The 20980-nt window shown below is 39.4% G+C and overlaps 1 protein-coding gene and 1 long non-coding RNA gene across 12 annotated transcripts in view; one reads left to right on the top strand and one right to left on the bottom strand.

Annotated features, from left to right (window-relative positions):
* kcnc2 (potassium voltage-gated channel, Shaw-related subfamily, member 2) overlaps window positions 1–20980 on the bottom strand; it is a 108486-nt gene that overhangs the window by 39547 nt on the left and 47959 nt on the right. The window lies entirely within an intron of this gene.
* LOC124882773 lies at window positions 46–5034 on the top strand. Its single transcript, XR_007041989.1, has 3 exons — window positions 46–239; window positions 4102–4319; window positions 4392–5034. It is a non-coding gene; the product is annotated as an uncharacterized LOC124882773 (long non-coding RNA).

The raw sequence follows: 20980 nt of genomic DNA, 5'->3' as shown, positions 1-20980 counted from the left end.
CTTGGTATCAGCTGTTACTCATTCTCTATTGATTACTCTGACCTGCTTCTCATGCCTTCACCTCACTTCTCCTCTGTACTTAAGCTGTCTGGTTTTCTCTGTACCTTGCTGGATTCTTCCCTTATTCTGGTCAGTTTGACTGCTCCATGCCCATGCTCCGTGTCCTGTTTCTCTTGTAAGTTTCCCATTTCACTTCTGTGGGTTTAGTAACTCATAGAGCACCCAGCAAGAATTATAAGGTATGTTTTTATTAGGCCTCTTTTAGCCAACCAACTTTCTCTGTGCAATGTGAAATTATTTACCTGAGGAGTTAAAACTGATTCAAGACATTCATTGTGGTCGGTTTAATGTAATTTTGAGTTGTATGTTATGTATGATATGTATTATATTATCTTGCTATGCTCTTTTAAACTATTTCATGTTAAATGCCAATCTGGAGAGGTGCATTGCAAATTAGCAAATCCTTTTAAATGTTATACTGTTCAGTATTTGTTTTTGTCACTTGTCCCCAGGCAAGAAAACAAAAAGAAGGCAAAAACCACATATGACAAAATAAAAAGCAACAAATAGGCCCATCTTACAATTTCCAAAAAAAAAACATTGTGATACCTTTTATAAGTCATCCTTTAAAAACTGCATTACAATGTTCCATATGCTTGATCTCTTTATATCAACACTTGTGTAAAATGCAATTTTACTGACACCAACATAAATTAAAAGATAAGAAACAGTGTGGCAGCAGTTTAAGAAATTAATAAACAGGTATCCATTTTCTTTGCGGGCATGGCTGCTGGAGTGTTTCTACAGACTGCCACTGAAAAAGGTGATTTTGTAAGTCCAGACATATTTTAATAACATCAGCTTTGTAATAAATCTTACTTCATTTTAAAAGGACAAGAAAATCTTTATTTGTACAGCTGCTTTTTCTCTCCTCTCTCTCTTACACAGGTACCACCTGCACTTCTAACATGTATAATTACTGACAGAAAAGCAACAGAGGGCTTGGTAAATTCCACTGTGCAGCATGACTTAGTTAACAGTGCATCTGAGCTTTATCCTTACTATTATGTTAACAGCTGCTGCTGCTGTTTTCAGCAGCAAGCTATTACTTTAGATCCATCTGTCTTTCCATCAACTCGCTTCCCTGACTCTAGTGAAGAAGAGCACATCCACAACGTGTTGCTGCCACCACTATGTATTAACATGTGGATGGAGTGCTCAGGATACTCTACAATGATAATTTTCCCACTCTTATGCTATTTTTGATGAAGGCCAAAAAGTTAAATTTCACCCTTGTACGACTAGAGCACCTTTTTCAAAATATTTCTGATTTCCCTACATGGCTTAGGGCAAACTGGACTTATTATATACCTTAAACACTGGATTCCTTCTTCAATTCAATTCAAAAATACTTTATTAATCCCAAAGGGAAATTAAATGTTGTTATAGCTCATATTATGAAGGTTTCCTCAAAGAGTCATTGTAGATGCTGATGGCTGTGGGCAAGAAGGATCTCCTGTAGCGCTCCGTCTTACAGCAGATCTGAAGAAGCCTCTGACTGAAGACACTCTGTTGTTGTAGGACAGTCTCATGAAGAGGCCACACTTCCAGACTTACAGAGTGAATGACTGTTCTCCTGTCATGCTTTGCCATTTTGGAGTGTATCTTTTGTTTACCTTGTTCGTTTATAGGTGTTTTTCTTGTTTACTTCTGTTGGTTTTTACCTTCTAGCTTCTTGTGTTCATTTGAGTTCATTTATTTATCTGTGTTCCCCAGGTTTTGTTATTTTGTATTGTTTCTTAAGTTTCTGTCCTCATGTTTGTTTTTTCTCCCTTAGCAGCCCAGTCACGTTAGTGTTATCAGTCACCTTCCCTCAGTTCCCCTGCAACCCGGTTCCACACCTGTTTCATCTGATTACCTGCCAACCATTTTCATTGGTTCACACACCTCTTCCCTCAGTATATATGTTTGGTTAATTTCATTGTTCCTCGCTCGGTCCTCCTGTTTATTTCCATGCTGAGCCCTGTTCCTTGTCATTTTTTTGGGGGGGAAATTCATGTAAGTAGATCTTTTTGTTATTAAAGCCTTAAGATTCTCTTATCCACTATGCTGCTGCCAAGTGTTTTCCTGCACTCTGGTTCCGTTCAACCACCCATTATGACATCTCTTGCATATTTTTCCATTTAAGCTGTATGTCACTGCAGCTCCTCCAAAGTAACTCCAGAACAGCTGCAGAACTTACTGCTCTCCTTGCCAAGCCTGTTAGTTTAAGTCAGGGATCAACATCCTGTACAATCCAAAGAAATTTTTTTTTGCCCTTATTCTTAATAAATAGAATGTTCCATAAAACCCTTTTTTGCTTTTTATGAACACTTACTGTATGAATTTCTTGAAAGAAACATTTCATATTTAGGGGAAATGTATTGTGCAGCTTAAATACAAATCAAAAGAACCAAACAAAATTAAAACAAAACAAAAACTTGTCATTAGATTTATTCTGTAATGGAAATTCTATGCTAATATAGCATAAAAAAACACAGACAAATGCTAGAACTAGCCTTAGTTTTACCTTTTTATATTTAAAAATATTTCGCAGGTCCTTAACATTGTCGGCCAAAGTTCTAAAGAGCCACTGTGGAGGACTTTCAGATAATGGATTGAACAGCTAACAGTGGTATTGTTTTTTTTTGTTTTTTATCCTAACCTGCTTTAAACCTCTACACAACTTTGTGTTCCTAGGTCTTCATGGTGCTGTTTGTGTACTAATGTTCTCCCAGGCCTTCACAGAACAGATGGGTTTAATATTGACATTAAATCACATACAGGTGGACTCTGTTACTAATTAGGTGATTTCTTACAGCAATTTGTTACACTAGATTTTATGCAGGGGTAACAGAGTAAAGAGGGCTGAATACAAATGTGTACCAATAGCCAGCATTGAAAACCATGCATTGTTTTCCTGAATTTCACCATTACACATTACTCTGTCGGTCCTCACCAATAGGGCACATTTTATTAGAATATATCTATTTCCAAAGACCGAGGCCTTTCATCCAATCATCTAGTAATACCAATTAAAATTAAGAGAAAGGATGTTTGTTTTTTGTTTTTTTTATATAACGGTGCCATACAACTAATGTGTTTGTAATATTTTTTATGTTGGAAAGATGCACAATAATCTTGTCTAGAAACCGACTAAAATAGCTGTTTGCCATCTCTTTCATCATATAATGTATTCAAAAATAATCCTTGGTTGTCGTTTCCTGTCAAAAGCTGCCCTAAATAACGCCTGGTGTGAAGCACAGAAATTAAGATGAAGATTAAAGTGAACAGCAGGCAGCCAGCATGCAAGTGTTTATTGCAACATCACTCAAAAACCTACAACAAAAGCAGTGATCAACCTTTCAGTCAGACAAAAATACTCTGTGTTGAAGATTCCAGAGAGACTGGTGCTAAATATAACCAGCGCTTTACTCCTCTCACTGCTTCTCCCTTTCATGTGCCCATCAATATTTTAGCTCATTGCCAATAGTCCAGACAAACTGTTGAGTCACAGAAGCCAATGTTTATGTAGGCATGTCCACATAAAGGCTCATAAATATTGAATGTGAGATCACTGAAGTGTAGTGAGACCCCCTGACAATCAGTGTGACACGGCAGGTCTGGTGTTGGTACGTAGCACCCATGCTGTAGGTCAAACTGACATGAATATGCTGGGATGGAGTTAAAATCAAAGCGGGAAACGTGAGAGAGACATTTAGGGTTAATGATGTAAAATTATGGATTTCTTCTGGTTTTCTTTCTTGTCACACTTAAATGTTTCAGATTATGTCACAGCATCCTTGTCAGGATCTGTCTGTGTGTTCTCTTCTGTGTTTTCTTTTTTTTTTTTTAGCAGGTTCAGTTGGAGGGTGGAGCTGCGTGCTGCCGTCTCACACCTGTGAGCTATCAGGCTGGTTAAGGCAGCTTTTTAAGGAGTGGGTTGCTGAGCATTTGACGCCTGATTGTCGTCCTTTGTGGGACCTCAAGCCCCGTATCCTGTTTTTGACTAAAGACCTTGTGAAAGATTCTTGTAACCTAAAGCTCTGCTCCTTCCTTAAGTTGCCTCCCTGGGTCCTCCCGGTGATTCCGGTGCAGCCTGATTCCGTTTACCTCCTGAGTTCCACGTCTGGATCAAAGGATGACTGCCACCGGCTTCTAGACACTCAGCCACCGAAACCTGTCCGCTCTCCAATGAACTGCTTACCTCCAAGAAAAAACACAGACGTGTCCACCCTAAAACTGACCTCCCCTCCCGGACTCCTAATCCTCCTGCAACAGTAAGCTTTCCTCACTCTGACTATTCCTCCACGTTCATGAAGCCAAGCTCACCTTCTGCTTTCCTTCCCCAGAGGATGAACTGCCAGAGCAGCCCTGAGTTCCTCACTCACGTTATTGTCTCTTCTAAAATAAATATCTTCCCTGGTCTCCAGAAAGTTTCTGGATGTGGGTCAAAAAGCTCGGTAAAACAATGACAATCCTAATTAGATTAAAGTCCAAAATTTGACTAGGCCACTATAAATCCTGATAAATGAAATCATCATTAGAGATGCTTTTGGCGTCATGCTAATGCCTGACATCAAGGTTTCTTTGATAATCTAAAACATTTAAGTGTGACAGAAGATCAAACAGGAAGAAATAAGCACGAGGAAAAATACTTTTGAACGGGACTGTTTTCGCACTGAAGCATCGTGGTATAGATGTCACAAACTGGTGGATGCAGTAAGATAAAGAATATGTTTATGACAGATATATTTTTTATTGCATTTTGTTTATTGCTTTGAGAGTGTATAGGTGGATGAAGATAACATACAAAGTATTCCAGACCCAAGCAATGCTGTCTGGCAGAGAGGCAGCACCTTGGAGATCTTCCAGCTGTTTTTTTATTAGCTGTGTGAAAAAGGTTCTTTGAGATGACTGGCAACAATGGAGACAGAGACAGACAAAATCAGCAACAAGGGAGTCTACCACAAAAAATAAATACCTTTAAACTTGTAAGAAGACTGTTTATTTGCTCAGAATAAATCCCATTGAATCATGTCAGGGGAGCTGGACGTAATGAAAAAGCTTCTTTAGTGATTGGAGCATTAAGCAAAGGGTGGTCCGGCAAGAAGGGCTTCAAATCAGAGGAGTCAGCCAATTCTGAACATGCAATCAGTGAACCTGAATTTGCAACAGCACAGTGATATGCATAATACAAAGGCCACAAGGCATTAAAGGCCAGGAATATTTATACAAATGGCTTTTGGAAAAGAGCTATTAAGCTGGGCTTAAAATGACTTAGTTCATTAAAATGTGATACAACCTTAGTGTACATGTGTTTATTTAAGCTTTTCCGGGTGTGCATTTGACTCTGTTGGTGTATAAAAAATGATTTTAACATAAAGGCCTTTTAATATTAAAAGCCTAGTTAGCAGGCACTTAGACAGCCCTCCTAAGATTTGCTGAACTCATGAATAAATTGTCTTTGAAAATAAACAGACAATTATATGGAGAGGAAGCATAATGGGGGGAAAAAAGGCTTGCCAAAGTTTTCCCACATACATTGTGTATGTGTGTGTGCGAGACAGAGTCCACATACACATTCGCACGATTACTATCTGTACTCGGTTTGCGGCCCTCCCCTTCAGTCAAAAGCAGCTAAAAACAACACATACCATCTGCAATAAAACTGTCATATGTCACTTTGGTATCTCCTTCTCTGTCAAGTTTCTGTTCCAGATTTCATATGCTTATTTTAGCTAAAATGGGTTGAGTACAATTCAAGAACCATAGTCTGATAAGACCTAATCTATGGTGTAGACAAGACCAAACCTGGTTCGCCTTCCTCTAATCAGCAGTTTGTTAGCTTCTGTGGGAAATCTGGCGAGGTCACAGCAACAGTTGCACCTACAACTCTTCAACCCACACTGAAAATGATGTTTACTTGTAAAATACACAAACTAGAAGCATCAACTTTATCATTCTATACGCTACAAGACTAATATGCAGATTTCACAACAAAAGCGTCTGTTGTAAAATAAGGTCTGATGAACTGTAAGAAACCATGCCGAATACTGGATCTCTCTTGCTGCTAGACAATTTCATCACAGTGTGTTTGCTCCATTCACCGATTCCCACGGCTGGTTCGGATTAGTCAACATCTTCAGGGTTGCTCACTGAAAGACGAGTGATGAAAAAGTCACTGTTGCAATGGCGACGGGGGACGTGTAATGTAATGGCGGACACGGGGAGGCTGTGACAAAAGGCAAGTACAGATCAGACAAAGGCCACTTTAATCGGCCCAGAATGGGATGCTGATGCGTTCTGACCAACTGCCCGTCTCCAGCCATTGTTCAGCCTAGTTTACCTGAGGCTCCTTGTTCTCATTATGCCATTCAGAGAACTTTAAAAGCAGGAAGCGTTCAGACATTTTGGCACTGAAAGCAGGCTTATGTGACAGCCTGTAGCAAAATAAAAGTTTGAAAAATTAAAAGTCAAGACAGCTAAAGTCCTCTGGTACTACCTGGATTTTGCTTATTTTAAAGCACAGAGTGGAGCTCTGTGGAGCTTCAACTACAAGCTGTTCTACTTCTGTTGCTTTTCTCAATCTGAAGGTAGTTTAGTTCTGTAACAATCGTCAAGAAATAAATGCCAATCACCCACATTCAGAAGAAAAAGCATTGCCTTGACTTCAATAGAGTCATAGAAAAAATGTCCAGTTTTCATAGCATTTAGGAGGAAATGCATTGCCAGATCATCAGCATGTAAGACTGCCTTTATAAAAGCATGAGTTTCAGCAACTAGCTGTTCTGATACATTCACCTGTGTGTTAACACAATGCCAAGACAGAAAGGCATCAGCAATGACAATGAGAGAAACAACTGTTGCTGCCTATCAGTCTAGTCAAGTTGTATTTTTTCATTGGATAAAAGAAGTGATGACAGTGACGAGCAAGATATAAACTAGGTCTTACTCAGGGGTGAAAGTAGTTTTAAATTCTTGCCGGTATTTTGGGGCGGAGCTAAAGAAGGGGCTGGGGAGGCAATGGGGGCATATATGCATGCAGTGGCGATTGCTCTAAGACTGCAAGGGAAGCTCAGCTTCCCCTAAAATGTCAAAAAAATAAGTGATCAAATATAAACTGTTGTGTGTACATGTCATTGACTAAATATGCGCAACAACACGCTCAACGTTTGTTCAGAATCAGCTTCTTATCACTGGTAACGACGCGGCTTTCCTCTCACTCATTCCCGCAGCTTCACAGTGCTTTAAACAGTGAGTTCAATAGCGAAGTAAAAATGCTGGGCTTAGTCCCGCCCATCGGAAGCTCAGCGTCTCTGGGGGTCTATGGGGCAGTGGGCTGGCCCGGACACTCAGCTTCTGCATGATGATTGGATGATCTGTCTGAGGCTGAATCCCTTTTTGATTGACAGCGAAATGAGTGAATCAATGATCTTGAAATTGAGCTTCCCCTCCTTGAAAGACCAGCATCCTCCACTGATATATATATATATATATATATATATATATATATATATATATATATATATATATATATATATATATATATATATATATATATATATATATATATATATATATATATATATATATACACATATATACACATATATAATTTGTGTGTGTGTTAATTGTTACTCTCATTGGTGCCCCCCTCAAATATATATATATATATATTTTTTTTTTTCAATTGTTAAAGAACTTCCATGTATGAAACAATGATAAAATATTTTCTGATGCATAACTTTTCTTCAGTTTCCGTCTTTTCTTTTGAACAAAGAAGTTATTGTTCTCTGCATTGTGGTCAAGTTTTGATTTCATTTAAATTAAAAAATTTGACAGTTCGGTTGTTTTCGAGTTTTTTTTTAAAAGTCTGTAGATCCTAAGTGATTTGTAGTTCGTCCTGTCCTAATGCAAAGCTGCGGTTTTTTATGTCTGTGCACCACCTGTGTAAAATCTCCCAGTTCATTAAATCGAATGCACCGATCTCCTTGGCAACCGTTCTGTTTCGGAGGTATTCGCACATGCGCTCTCTCGCCATGGGAGATGTTCAACTTCACTTTCAGCAGTCTTGCTGTGTGTATTGGTGCATTGTCATCCTGATACACGGCACCGCCTTCAGGATACAATGTTTGAACCATTGGATGCACATGGTCATCAAGAATGTTTCGGTAGTCCTTGGCAGCCCATCTAGCACAAGTATTGGGCCAAGGGAATGCCATGACCATCACTCTGGGCATGCAACAGTCTGGGTGGTACGCTTCTTTGGGGCTTCTCCACACCATAACTCTCCCGGATCTGGGGAAAACAGTAAAAGTGGACTCATCAGAGAACAATACATGTTTCACATTGTCCACAGCCCAAGATTTGCGCTCCTTGCACCATTGAAACCGAGGTTTGGCATTGGCATGAGTGACCAAAGGTTTGGCTATAGCAGCCCGGCCGTGTATATTGACCCTGTGGAGCTCCCGACGGACAGTTCTGGTGGAAACAGGAGAGTTGAGGTGCACATTTAATTCTGCCGTGATTTGGGCAGCCGTGGTTTTATGTTTTTTGGATACAATCCGGGTTAGCACCCGAAGATCCCTTTTAGACAGCTTCCTCTAGCGTCCAATTAATCCTGTTGGATGTGGTTCGTCCTTCTTGGTGGTATGCTGACATTACCCTGGATACCGTGGCTCTTGATACATCACAAAGACTTGCTGTCTTGGTCACAGATGCTGGTTCCTTGTGTTCGTCACACCTCGTTCTCGTCCATGATTATTCTTTGTTTTTTGACGCGCCTTGCCTTGGGAAACCTGCAATGATTTTTGCTACGTTTTTTTGACCTTGTAAATAAATCTTTGAATTACAAAAATGATCCTACCGAGCACTTGTCTGCACTTTGGTCCGATCCAAAACCACATCGTGACAAATGTTTTCAAAATGCCATTTTTAAATTAAGAGTAGAAGAACTCCACATGGTATTGGTTTTTCGTTATTGGTTGTGGAAGGTCCACTCATGATTCCTAACAACAATTCATCCATTGTCTATTTCCACTTATCCACTTATTCAAACCCGGTACCTTCTTAAGGAAAGGCACCGGTATAAACAACTGCCCCACTGTGTAGCCCCTTGACAGGAATCAAGTTCTTGACGTTGTTTCCAGTTGGGAAGGAAGTGCTTCCTTACTTCCATTCACATATATATATATATATATATATATATATATATATATATATATATATATATATGCATATATATACAGTACAGACCAAAAGTTTGGACACACCTTATCATTCAAAGAGTTGTTTTTATTTTCATGACTATGAATATTGTAGCTTCCCACTGAAGGCATCAAAACTATGAATTAACACATGTGAAATTATATACTGAACAAAAAAGTGTGAAACAACTGAAAATATGTCTTATATTCTAGGTTCTTCAAAGTAGCCACCTTTTGCTTTGATTACTGCTACGCACACTCTTGGCATTCTGTTGATGAGTTTCAAGAGGTAGTCACCTGAAATGGTTTTCCAACAGTCTTGAAGGAGTTCCCAGAGATGCTTAGCACTTGTTGGCCCTTTTGCCTTCACTCTGCGGTCCAGCTCACCCCAAACCATCTCGATTGGGTTCAGGTCCGGTGACTGTGGAGGCCAGGTCATCTGGCGCAGCAACCCATCACTCTCCTTCTTGGTCAAATAGCCCTTACACAGCCTGGAGGTAGTCACCTGAAATGGTTTTCACTTCACAGGTGTGCCTTGTCAGGTTTAATAAGTGGGATTTCAAGCCTTATAAATGGGCTTGGGACCATCAGTTATGTTGTGCAGGAGGTGGATACAGTACACAGCTGATAGTCCTACTGAATAGACTGTTAGAATTTGTATTATGGCAAGAAAAATGTTGTAGGTGCCAAGAAGTTTTGCGTAAAAGAGTAAGATGATTTCAATTGGTCAAGAAGACCCCAGTACACACCAATGTCGAGTATCTGTATAAAAACGCCCTGTAGGAACTGAGGGAAGGGATTCTTTGGGATTTTGAACGAAGATGTATTCAGAGATGTTTTCTGAATAAAAGGTCCCCTGGGTCGGCTCTTGAGAGGAAACCAGTTGTCTCTTAATCATTTTTAAATTAGTAACTTTCTTCTCCCACATATTGGTGCCCAACGTGGGGCTTTGGCATTTTTTGGGAGAAGGAAAAAGTGGCCGGTCCAGGCGGAGGGGACATTTACTGCTGAAATGGGCCCGTTGAACCAGAAGGGGTAAGATCATCTGTCTCTTCTGTTACACTTTAGTAATACGGCTGTCCATAGGTCCTCCGCTTTGGTTATTAATTCAAGTGAACAAAATCTGATGTATCCCTTTGAAATTAAACAGGACATCACAGTTCACATTGATGTGCCATCCTGGATGAGCTGCACTACCTGAGCCACTTGTGTGGATTGTAGAGTCCGTCTCATGCTACCATGAGTGTGATATATATATATATATATATATATATATATATAACTAAAATTATTAAAGTTTATTTAAAAACCCTCACTGGGAACTGTGAAACCCTTTACCTGTGAAAACAGAAAATTGGCCTTTTAGTTTTCCCAAAAATTTTGCTAAAATATTTGTCTCATTTTTCTCAGTCATAGAGGTGGATGGGTAATGATTTGGGCATGTTTTATTGCCACCATGAACTCTACTGTATGCCAGTAGTCTTGAGTCAATTATGAGGCCAAGTTTCTGACTGCTGGAGCTTGGCTAAACCTGTATCATACAAATAGAAAATAATATCAATAAGATCAACAAATCTACTACAACCAAACTACTGAAAAAGATAGAACGAGGTGCTGTGACAGCCTAGTCAAAGCCCAGACCTTGATCTGATGCCTTGGTGAGACCTTGGAAAACTGTGCAAAAACAAAACCTAAGTGCAAACATCAGTAAAAAAGTGGCTTAAACTCCTCAACAGTGATCTGAGATACTGATAGAGTGCAGAAAATGACCACAGAGAGTTATTACTGTTAAAGGTGGTTCTACAAGCTGATGAATAATAGGGTAGGCTTATTCTATCACTGTATTCAAGGACACTGTAGCCTCCCAATGGCTGTAACAGATATATATTTTTCATTAGTAAGTAGCTTAACTATCGTCAAATTTCTTATTAGGTGTAAACAAACCATTCTTAAATTTAAAGTAAGAAAAAGAGAAAGTTAACCATAACGAAAAAAGAGTTGAATTAGAAATATTTGATGTTCTTTCAACCAATAAAATAATAAAACAAACAAATCAGATACTTCAAGGTCAATTTTTACTTGCTAGCCAAAGTGCTGAAATTTCAGCTCTTGTATTCAACAAGTTCTCAGAGTGACTGTGCAAGTTACACATACGATAGATGGTATATTAAACTTCTAATCAAACAGTGTCTTTGTGGAATTCCTTAAAAGCAGCCTTGAACCTGGATAAATAGGCTGTTTCATTGGGAATATTTTTCTGCAGCCCTTTCAAGGGAAAACACATTTAACATCCATTTTTATAAACAGCTGTCCTTGTCAGCTCCAAGCTGATTTCTTTTAATAATTTGCAGTGATACTGCATATCCCATGACAATAAAGGCAAAAAGTGGATATTCTTAACTGTATTCTTTTAAATTGACTTTTTCATTACTGAATTAATGTTTCAGTTTCCTGAATAAAACCTATGTTGGGCCTGTTTCACCATCCGGGTGGAGCTTGTGCTGAACCCCAGCCGGACAATGCTGAGGCATACTGATATGTCCACAAGTCTATGCCCAGCCTTTTTGAACACAGAACTGGATCAAAACAATCAAAGCAATAAAATACAAGATTATAAGCAATAAAATCAGCAATAAAAGACAAAGAGGAAACAAGGACTGTCCTTATAATTAAAGCCAGTTCAAAAAGATGAGTTTTTGAAAGAGATTTAAAATGATCTAAAGTTCCAGCAGACCTCACAGAAAGAGGGACACTGTTCCAGAGCCTATTAGCTGCGGCTGAAAAAGCTCTGTCTCCCCTGGTCCTGAGCAGAGTCCTGGGAACAACTAAGAGCCTTCAGTGTGGAGGTCTTAGAGATCTACTGGGGGGGAAAGCTTGTTGAGGTAAAGAGGTGCCAGACCATTAAGACATTTAAAAACTAAAAGCAAAACCTTAAAAACATTTTTAAAAGAAACTAGCAGTCGGTGTAGGAAATACCAAACCTTCCAGACAACCGTTAGCTGACATATCACAAACATATCAAAACATATTAAACAACAAAACATATTAAAGAACAAAATAAAAGACCCATTGTATAAAAGCATCAGGAAGAAACTGCTTCATATCAACATACAGCGGTCATTTACAGGGTTCTTCAACCGGTCGACATTGCCAGAGATTTGTACTCCAAAGTATTTAATGGCACTCTTTCTACTGCACAGCAGATGATGCTGAGGGGAGTGTGCTCAGATCTGACCTCTGACAGTCTAAAACCCACTACAATGTTTAGATCACCAGGTTGTTGTTTAATTGTTTGATTACTTCACTGTAAGTTGAATCATAAATCACATAAATTAATCTCACTACTGTGTTATGTTACCATGGTTTGTTAGCAGTACAAACAGCAGTGGACTGAGCACCCAACTTCGAGGTGCCTCAGTGCTTATTGTCACTGAGTTGGAGCAGTTTTTTACTACAATGCAGATCAATTGTAGTCCCTCAGTCCGGAAGTTTAGAATATAGATGAGTGGCGGTGTTCTAGTGAGTAGGCTAAAGTTCTCTCGTTCCTAGTAGTTGGGAATGATCGAATTAAACACTGAGTTGAAATCAGTGTACAGGATTATTACACAGTTGTCTTTGTTGTCCAAATGAGAGAGTAATTGCTGCAGGCTAAGGTATGTTGCATCCTCCAAAGGGGTAGCGATCTGGTGATGCTGAGAGGATGGTCAGAACATTTCATTATTAAGGAGCTGATGATGGTGAACACTGACAATTCGAGTTAGCCAGCTACTCCCAGATCATTTTAAAAGAGGGTCATTTTTTTTAGCCCAGTGCTGACCTGGGATCTGATCCTTCTAACAGAAGAATGTCCCCCCAGGTAAATGGAAAACATCTTTTTTTTATTTGGGACACCCTATTTCCTGCATCTCTGGGAAATACAATAAAATGTTTGTCTCCACTGACAGGAGCACAGTTTAAAATAGCTGACCTGAAGCCCTATTTATCTATCATCAGATCTGAGACCTCATAATGCTCAAACACACAGACATACACATACCCAGCAGTTTGAATGCATCTAGAAAAGAAATCTTGAAACATTTACTGACCATTAAAAGTATGTTATCATGATTTAGTAGCTCAGCTGACAGCACCCTTTAGGTGTTAAAAATAAAAACCACCTAGGAGGTGAACTCCACTTGACAGCGGCTGCTGCCAGATAAAACAACCAGGTGGATTTGCTGCCATTTATTCTTCAAAAAAGGATAAAAAGCCTCACAGCTGTCACTATTGCACCAGATCTTTTTTGTGGCTTGCCTCTTAGGTTATTCATATACAATTCAGAAAGTATTCTAGACCTGACAAAGAACTCTTCAAAGAAACAGTTCAATGTTGCAGTGCTCTCATTTTACTATCTGCCACAACAAATCTAGATTTCAGAGAATATAAAATACCCTGGAATTAGTATTTTTTATTAGTGTGGTGTTGGTTTAGTAACCTGAACATTTTACAGCAAATTGCGAGATTGTGTCCTGGGGCAGGCCTACATTAAGTAGTGCATAATTGTAAAGTGGAAGGAACACCACAAATGATTTCACAAATAAGAATCTGAAAAGTGTGGCATGCATTTTTGTGCTGCCCCCCAGCCTCAGTACTTTCTAGAAGAATCTTTCACTGCATGTCTTTGTCAGCTTTAAACATTGAGGAAGAGAAAATTGTCCAGAGTCTGTGAACATTAATTTTCAAATCTTGCTACAGAGTCATTCTAGCACATAAATATATGTTGATCTGGCTTTATGTTTAGGATTGCTGTCCTACTGGAAGGTGAACCTCTGCACCAGTCCCAAGTATTCTGTAGCCTCAAACAGGTTTTCTTCCAGGATTGCAATAAACTTAGCTTCAGTCATATACAGATCAACTAGGACCAGCTTCTTTTCCTGGCTGAAGAAAATGATCTCCACAGAATGATGTTGCCACCGTCATATTTCATTGTGAGCATAGTTTGTTTACGGTAATGGGAAGTTAGTCATGTGTTAGTTGTCTGCCTCCCAAAGTTTCTGCATATAAGTATTAAATGTTAGTCTCATCTAATCAGAGCACCTTCTTCCACATGTTTGCTGTGGTTTGTGGAATACTACAACCAGGACTTCATATTCAATGACTAACTTCCATGCTCTTCCACAAAGACCAGATATGCTGAGTGTATGACTGATAGTTGACCTGTCAATGGATTCACCTTACTGGGCCACTAATCTCTGCAGCTCCTCCAGAGTTACCATGGGCCTTTTGGTTGCTTCTCTGATTAATGTTCTCCTTGCCCGGCCTGTCAGTTTATAACCTAAACCTTTAGACTTCTCCTTAACTTTCTCCCTGACCTGTCTGCTGTGGCCATGGCCTTCTAGATGATGTTTGTTCACTAATGTTCTCTAGTTGGATTTATACTGTGAAGAAATTACACAGTAAAAATCGAAACCATACATCATTGTTTTTCCAATTTTTGTTGGTTTGTTTGATAAAACCCCAATACTGTTTGGAGACAATGGGAGAACTGAACCCTTAGGGAAAACACTTGCAGACTTGAGGGTGAACTTTCCACAAAGAGAACCTTATCTATATTCAATCTGGGAACATTCCCTGTTAACTATATCACCGTGGCACATAAATTGTGGAAAGATTGTTAAAAATTAACCATTGCACTTTCCCACAGCTCTTTGGGATAAAGTAAACCATAAAGGCTGAAAAAACACATTTGTGTCTGAATGAAATCCACACTGAGAAAGATATAGAACAATCCATTGATAAAGGGACAGGCAGTCCAGAAAGAATAACTGCAGATAAGAGCGGTATCATGAAAGAATGAGTTACATAATAAAAGAAATTCTGGCCGCTAATCATTAAACCGCTACTTGTTCAACAATAAAGATAAGCTGGAAAAGCTTCTACATCCATTTAGCCAAATCACGCTCCAGTGAGTAAGAAAAATGTGCTTAATGATTCATGAAATGGTATCCATCACTATCACACACACTTCCAAAGACCAGAGAGCAATTGGATTGAATAGTGTTCTGTGGGATATTCAGAGCTTGGAATATTGTTTTCTAACATAATCCTGCTTTACACCTCCCCATATCTTTCTCCCTGACCCTGTCTGATGTGTTCCTTGGTCCTCATTGTGCTGTTTCTTCTCAGAATTTCTCTAACAAACCACCAACATCTTCACAGTGCAGATGGATTTACAATTAAATTAAATTACACACAGTTGGATTCCATTTACTAAATTTGGTGACCTCTGAAGGCATTTGGTTGCTCATGATTTATTTAACACTTGTGGTTGTTGTGGGAAAAAAAGTGGGGTATATAAACTTTTTTAAGAGACTCTAGATCTTTTTTTAACAAGAAAAGACCATTATTTCTCTGAATGAAGCTTTGATTCTCATTATAGGACAAATACACTGTTAAACAGGTGATCCAAAGAGCACATACCACGTACGTGCCAGATAAGGGGCTCAATTTAAAAATCTGACCTTTAACCCACCTTTGCTGTTGCACTGTCCAACAAAAACACACCACCACCAGTGGTCTAAAGGTCAGAGTTTGATGCTGCATTTCCAGCACAACATTATTTCAATTTCTAACAAGACAGCAGTTGTTCACAGCCTGTCAGTTTAGATGTCCATCTGTTTGGAGGTCATAAATAGCAAGTCTGCCATTTCTGGTTCAAATCTCAACATTTTAAATAGTCACAGTTTTAAAACCAACAATTGTTTGTGTCTTACTTTTCCTCTGGTTCAAACTTGTTTTAATGGTGTAAAAAAGTGCAGCTATCTCCACTCGTAAGGAACATAGCACTCCCCCACTTTACTTGACCAATGATTCTTTTTTATGTTATCTCTCTTATGTTTCATTATTGTGTGTTTAGTTTATTGTTGAGCAGGTAAAAATGTAAATGTTCACAATAAAAGTATTTTTGAATTTTTGTTTCCATTGGTGTAGACTCAGCATTTACTTGTGTGTAAATGAGATATATGAGTAGCCTCAACTTTAAAATCATATCTCTGTGGGGAGTAACTGAGCTCACCATGACCTCTTTATATGGAGTTAGGGTTATGGGTAGGGTTACCAGAAAACTGAAACTGAATTTTATATTTGTCCATTTTTAATTTGACAAACCAAATTTTCTAGATATTTAACTTACTGTCACTGATCTTGGTAAGAATACAAAACAGGGGAAGTACAGCACATACAGCAGCGCTTGTTTTATTTCATGGACCAGACGTTTCACTGCGTCATGTGATAGATGGATACAGCCACCTAATGCTGATGAGTAACAATAATAAGGAAATAGTTCTAGCAAAATACATTTTCCAGGCTTAAGCAGTTGGTTTGGTGGGATTAATTATTTCAGAATATTAAGCTTACATAAATTGGCTTTAAATTCCTATCAGCTGAATAAGGAGAAAGCCAATCTGCATCAGTTTGACAACAATGGGGCTTCTCTTCAAATCAGTGTGCTCACTCAACCTGAGCATCCTGCCAGGCAACCCGCAGAGGTGAAAAGTAACATTTCTGAACAGACCCACATTAAATCCTGATTCAGATGCAAATAAGCAGACATGCATCCCACCTCCACCACCACACAGACCCTCATTCCCTGAACACACGTTCAAACACGCTCAGGAAGTGTGCTGCATGAAAGAGCCTTCCTGAGGGAATGCTTATCAACGCTACGGACCAGTGTGAAGCTATCTGCCGCTTCAGATCGAGTTAGTGCAAGTTAGCCTGTGGGAAGTCAGAGCAACGTATCAGAAGATGCTGACAACAAAGCAAAGCGACGAACAAAGAAGCCCCAGAGCTGTGATTATAAGAGGGACTACTTTACCAATCCACTGGAAAATCTGATCATCTTCTAACCAGTAAAAGAAAAACAAAAAAGCTATAAGAAAAAGATGACAAGCAATTTTTCCATCCATCCATCCACCCATCCATCCACCTTGGAAGAGTCCAACCTGCATTTGGAACATACAGTACAGACCAAAAGTTTGGACACACCTTCTCATTCAAAGAGTTGTCTTTATTTTCATGACTATGAATATTGTAGCTTCACACTGAAGGCATCAAAACTATGAATTAACACATGTGGAATTATATACTGAACAAAAAAGTGTGAAACAACTGAAAATATGTCTTATATTCTAGGTTCTTCAAAGTAGCCACCTTTTGCTTTGAATACTGCTCCACACACTCTTGGCATTCTGTTGATGAGCTTCAAGAGGTAGTCACCTGAAATGGTTTTCACTTCACAGGTGTGCCCTGTCAGGTTTAATAAGTGTGATTTCAAGCCTTATAAATGGGGTTGGGACCATCAGTTGTGTTGTGCAGGAGGTGGATACAGTACACAGCTGATAGTCCTACTGAATAGACTGTTAGAATTTGTATTATGGCAAGAAAAAAGCAGCTAAGTAAAGAAAAACGAGTGGCCATCATTACTTTAAGAAATGAAGGTCAGTCAGTCCGAGCAATTGGGAAAACTTTGAAAGTGTCCCCAAGTGCAGTCGCGAAAACCATCAAGCGCTACAAAGAAACTGGCTCACATGAGGACCGCCCCAGGAAAGGAAGACCAAGAGTCATCTCTGCTGCAGACAATAAGTTCATCCGAGTCACCAGCCTCAGAAATCGCAGGTTAACAGCAGCTCAGATTAGAGAACAGGTCAATGCCACACAGAGTTCTAGCAGCAGACACATCTCTAGAACAATTGTTAAGAGGAGACTGTGTGAATCAGGCCTTCATGGTAAAATAGCTGCTAGGAAACCACTGCTGGGGACAGGCAACAAGCAGAAGAGACTTGTTTGGGCTAAAGAACACAAGGAATGGACACTAGACCAGTGGAAATCTGTGCTTTGGTTTGATGAGTCCAAGTTTGAGATCTTTGGTTCCAACCACCGTGTCTTTGTGCGGCGCAGACGAGGTGAACGGATGGACTCTACATGCCTGGTTCCCACCGTGAAGCATGGAGGAGGTGTGATGGTGTGGGGGTGCTTTTCTGGTGACACTGTAGGGGATTTATTCAAAATTGAAGGCATACTGAACCAGCATGGCTATCACAACATCTTGCAGCGGCATGCTATTCAATCCAGTTTGCGTTTAGTTGGACCATCATTTATTTTTTAACAGGACAATGACCCCAAACACACCTCCAGGCTCTGTAAGGGCTATTTGACCAAGAAGGAGAGTGATGGGCTGCTGCGCCAGATGAGCTGGCCTCCACAGTCACCAGACCTGAACCCAATCGAGATAGTTTGGGTTGAGCTGGACCGCAGAGTGAAGGCAAAAGGGCCAACAAGTGCTAAGCATCTCTGGGAACTCCTTCAAGACTGTTGGAAAACCATTTCAGGTGTCTACCTCTTGAAGCTCATCAACAGAATGCCAAGAGTGTGTGGAGCAGTAATTAAAGCAAAAGGTAGCAAAAGGCTACTTGGAAGAACCTAGAATATAAGACATATTTTCAGTTGTTTCACATTTTTTGTTCAGTATATAATTCCACATGTGTTAATTTATAGTTTTGATGCCTTCAGTGTGAAGCTACAATATTCATAGTCATGAATATAAAGACAACTCTTTGAATGAGAAGGTGTGTCCAAACTTTTGGTCTGTACTGTATGTTCCAAATGCAGGTTGGACTCTTCCAAGGTGGATGGATGGGTGGATGGATGGATGGAAAAATTGCTTTTCATCTTTTTCTTATAGCTTTGAATGAGAAGGTGTGTCCAAACATTTGGTCTGTACTGTAGGTGACCTCTACTCCCGTAATACCCCCTACAAAAAGCCTTGAGGAATACATACACTAAATTTAGGTCACAACTTAAGTTAATTTCTTCAGCTTCAATTGACATAGAAATTATAATATGTGAAGTGACGTTATATTTAGATAAAAACAATTAAGATGATACTACCAAGTCTTCATATTCTCTCTGCAAATCTTTGCTTGAGCACCCATCCTCTAACAAATAACAAACTAACCGGACTGTTTTCCATGTGTAAGTATCCACAAACACAATGAGGTGTAGGTGAGCTAAGCAGCGAAGCAGGAGGAATCAGAACATTTGTTTTACCCTGTAGGTGACTAAGATAAGCATTGAAACCGTGGAGGGATGCGGGGAGCAAGAGTGCAGCTCTGTACATTGATGTTGTGTTACCATGAAATGAACTGCCAGGGGCTGAAAAACTGCAATGTGTTTTGATGATATCATGAGATCAAGCAGAGGGTGCATGCGTGTTATTTTCTCATGTATTAATGTGGGTTCATGTATCGTTTGTGAATGAACAACTCGGAGAGTGAGAGTGAGTACATTGAGGCTGAATGAGTCTGTTGCATTTAGGTGACAATAAAAGGACGGAAAGCAGTAAAGGACAGGAAAAATGTGGAAGAAAGCCAAGAAAAACAGTAATAGCATCCTCACATTACCCAGCCTCCATTTTGGATCCAATAGCCCCTCATTATGTTTCAGACTCCCTCTGTCTGTGTTCTCCATCCCCTCGGTCTGTCTGGGTATCACCTTTTTCATTTTACAATGAAAGCACACTCTTCGACTGCTCAGACTAGCAAACTTGTAAGTGAGGCTTGGGATCTGCCAAGGAAAGCAGTGTCATCCATCCCTCCCTTGACTCTCTAATGGGTTTGTGATTTCCAAATTCTCAACTGCTTCAAGGTCACTGTGGTCGAAGCGAGTGCCAGTAAGGCAGATATGCTTGTGTGTGTGTGTGTGTGTGTGTGTGTGTGTGTGTGTGTGTGTGTGTGTGTGTGTGTGTGTGTTAGAAGTCATAAGAATAAAAACGGAAGATAAGTGGATTATCCTCATCCTTCCTCCTACAGAACAACCCAGATATGGAGAATAAGCATTTGCAAAAGTGGGCACACCCTTAAACTGAAACCTTGAAGAACCTTCTGATTTATTTCAACATTCACTCTCACTGGGTAGAAACCTATCATCTAGTAAATATAGCTGATCAGAAATAAAGTTCGGCTGTCTTTGCAGAATCCTTCTGACATTTGCATCCTTTGGTTAAAACCACAGTGTGTAGAGAGGTTGCAAAGACTCCAAAAAATCTCATTGTACAAAGGTCTTAGTCAGGATAGAGTAGAAACAACATCCACGGTATTATACACGGTAGTTATATATGTATGATGGAACAGAAAGACAGTAATCAGAACTGGTGGAAAATGGGACAACAGTGATTTTACAAAGACAGCAGATTTTTCCAAAATGCAAGAAAAAAACGGTAAAAGCAACAGTGAATGGTAATCTAGTTGGACAAAGGTGTTGTTTGGCTGATTAAAATATTTTAAAACCTTGTGTGGTCTAAAGAAAAACCCAAGTTGAACATTTGGACTGCAATTTCAAAAAGGTAAGTTTGACACAAAGATAACACTCAAATTCACCAAAAGAACCGTAAACAGTACAGACCAAAAGTTTGGACACACCTTCTCATTCAAAGAGTTTTCTTTATTGTCATGACTATGAATATTGTAGCTTCACACTGAAGGCATCAAACCTATGACTTAACACATGTGGAATTATATACTGAACAAAAATGTGTGAAACAACTGAAAATATTCTAGGTTCTTCAAAGTAGCCACCTTTTGCTTTGATTACTGCTCCACACACTCTTGGCATTCTGTTGATGAGCTTCAAGAGGTAGTCACCTGAAATGGTTTTCACTTCACAGGTGTGCCCTGTCAGGTTTAATAAGTGTGATT

This window comes from Girardinichthys multiradiatus, chromosome 17, assembly GCF_021462225.1.
Source record: "Girardinichthys multiradiatus isolate DD_20200921_A chromosome 17, DD_fGirMul_XY1, whole genome shotgun sequence".
Lineage (NCBI taxonomy): Eukaryota > Metazoa > Chordata > Actinopteri > Cyprinodontiformes > Goodeidae > Girardinichthys > Girardinichthys multiradiatus.
This window is presented reverse-complemented; position numbering and strand designations above follow the sequence as displayed.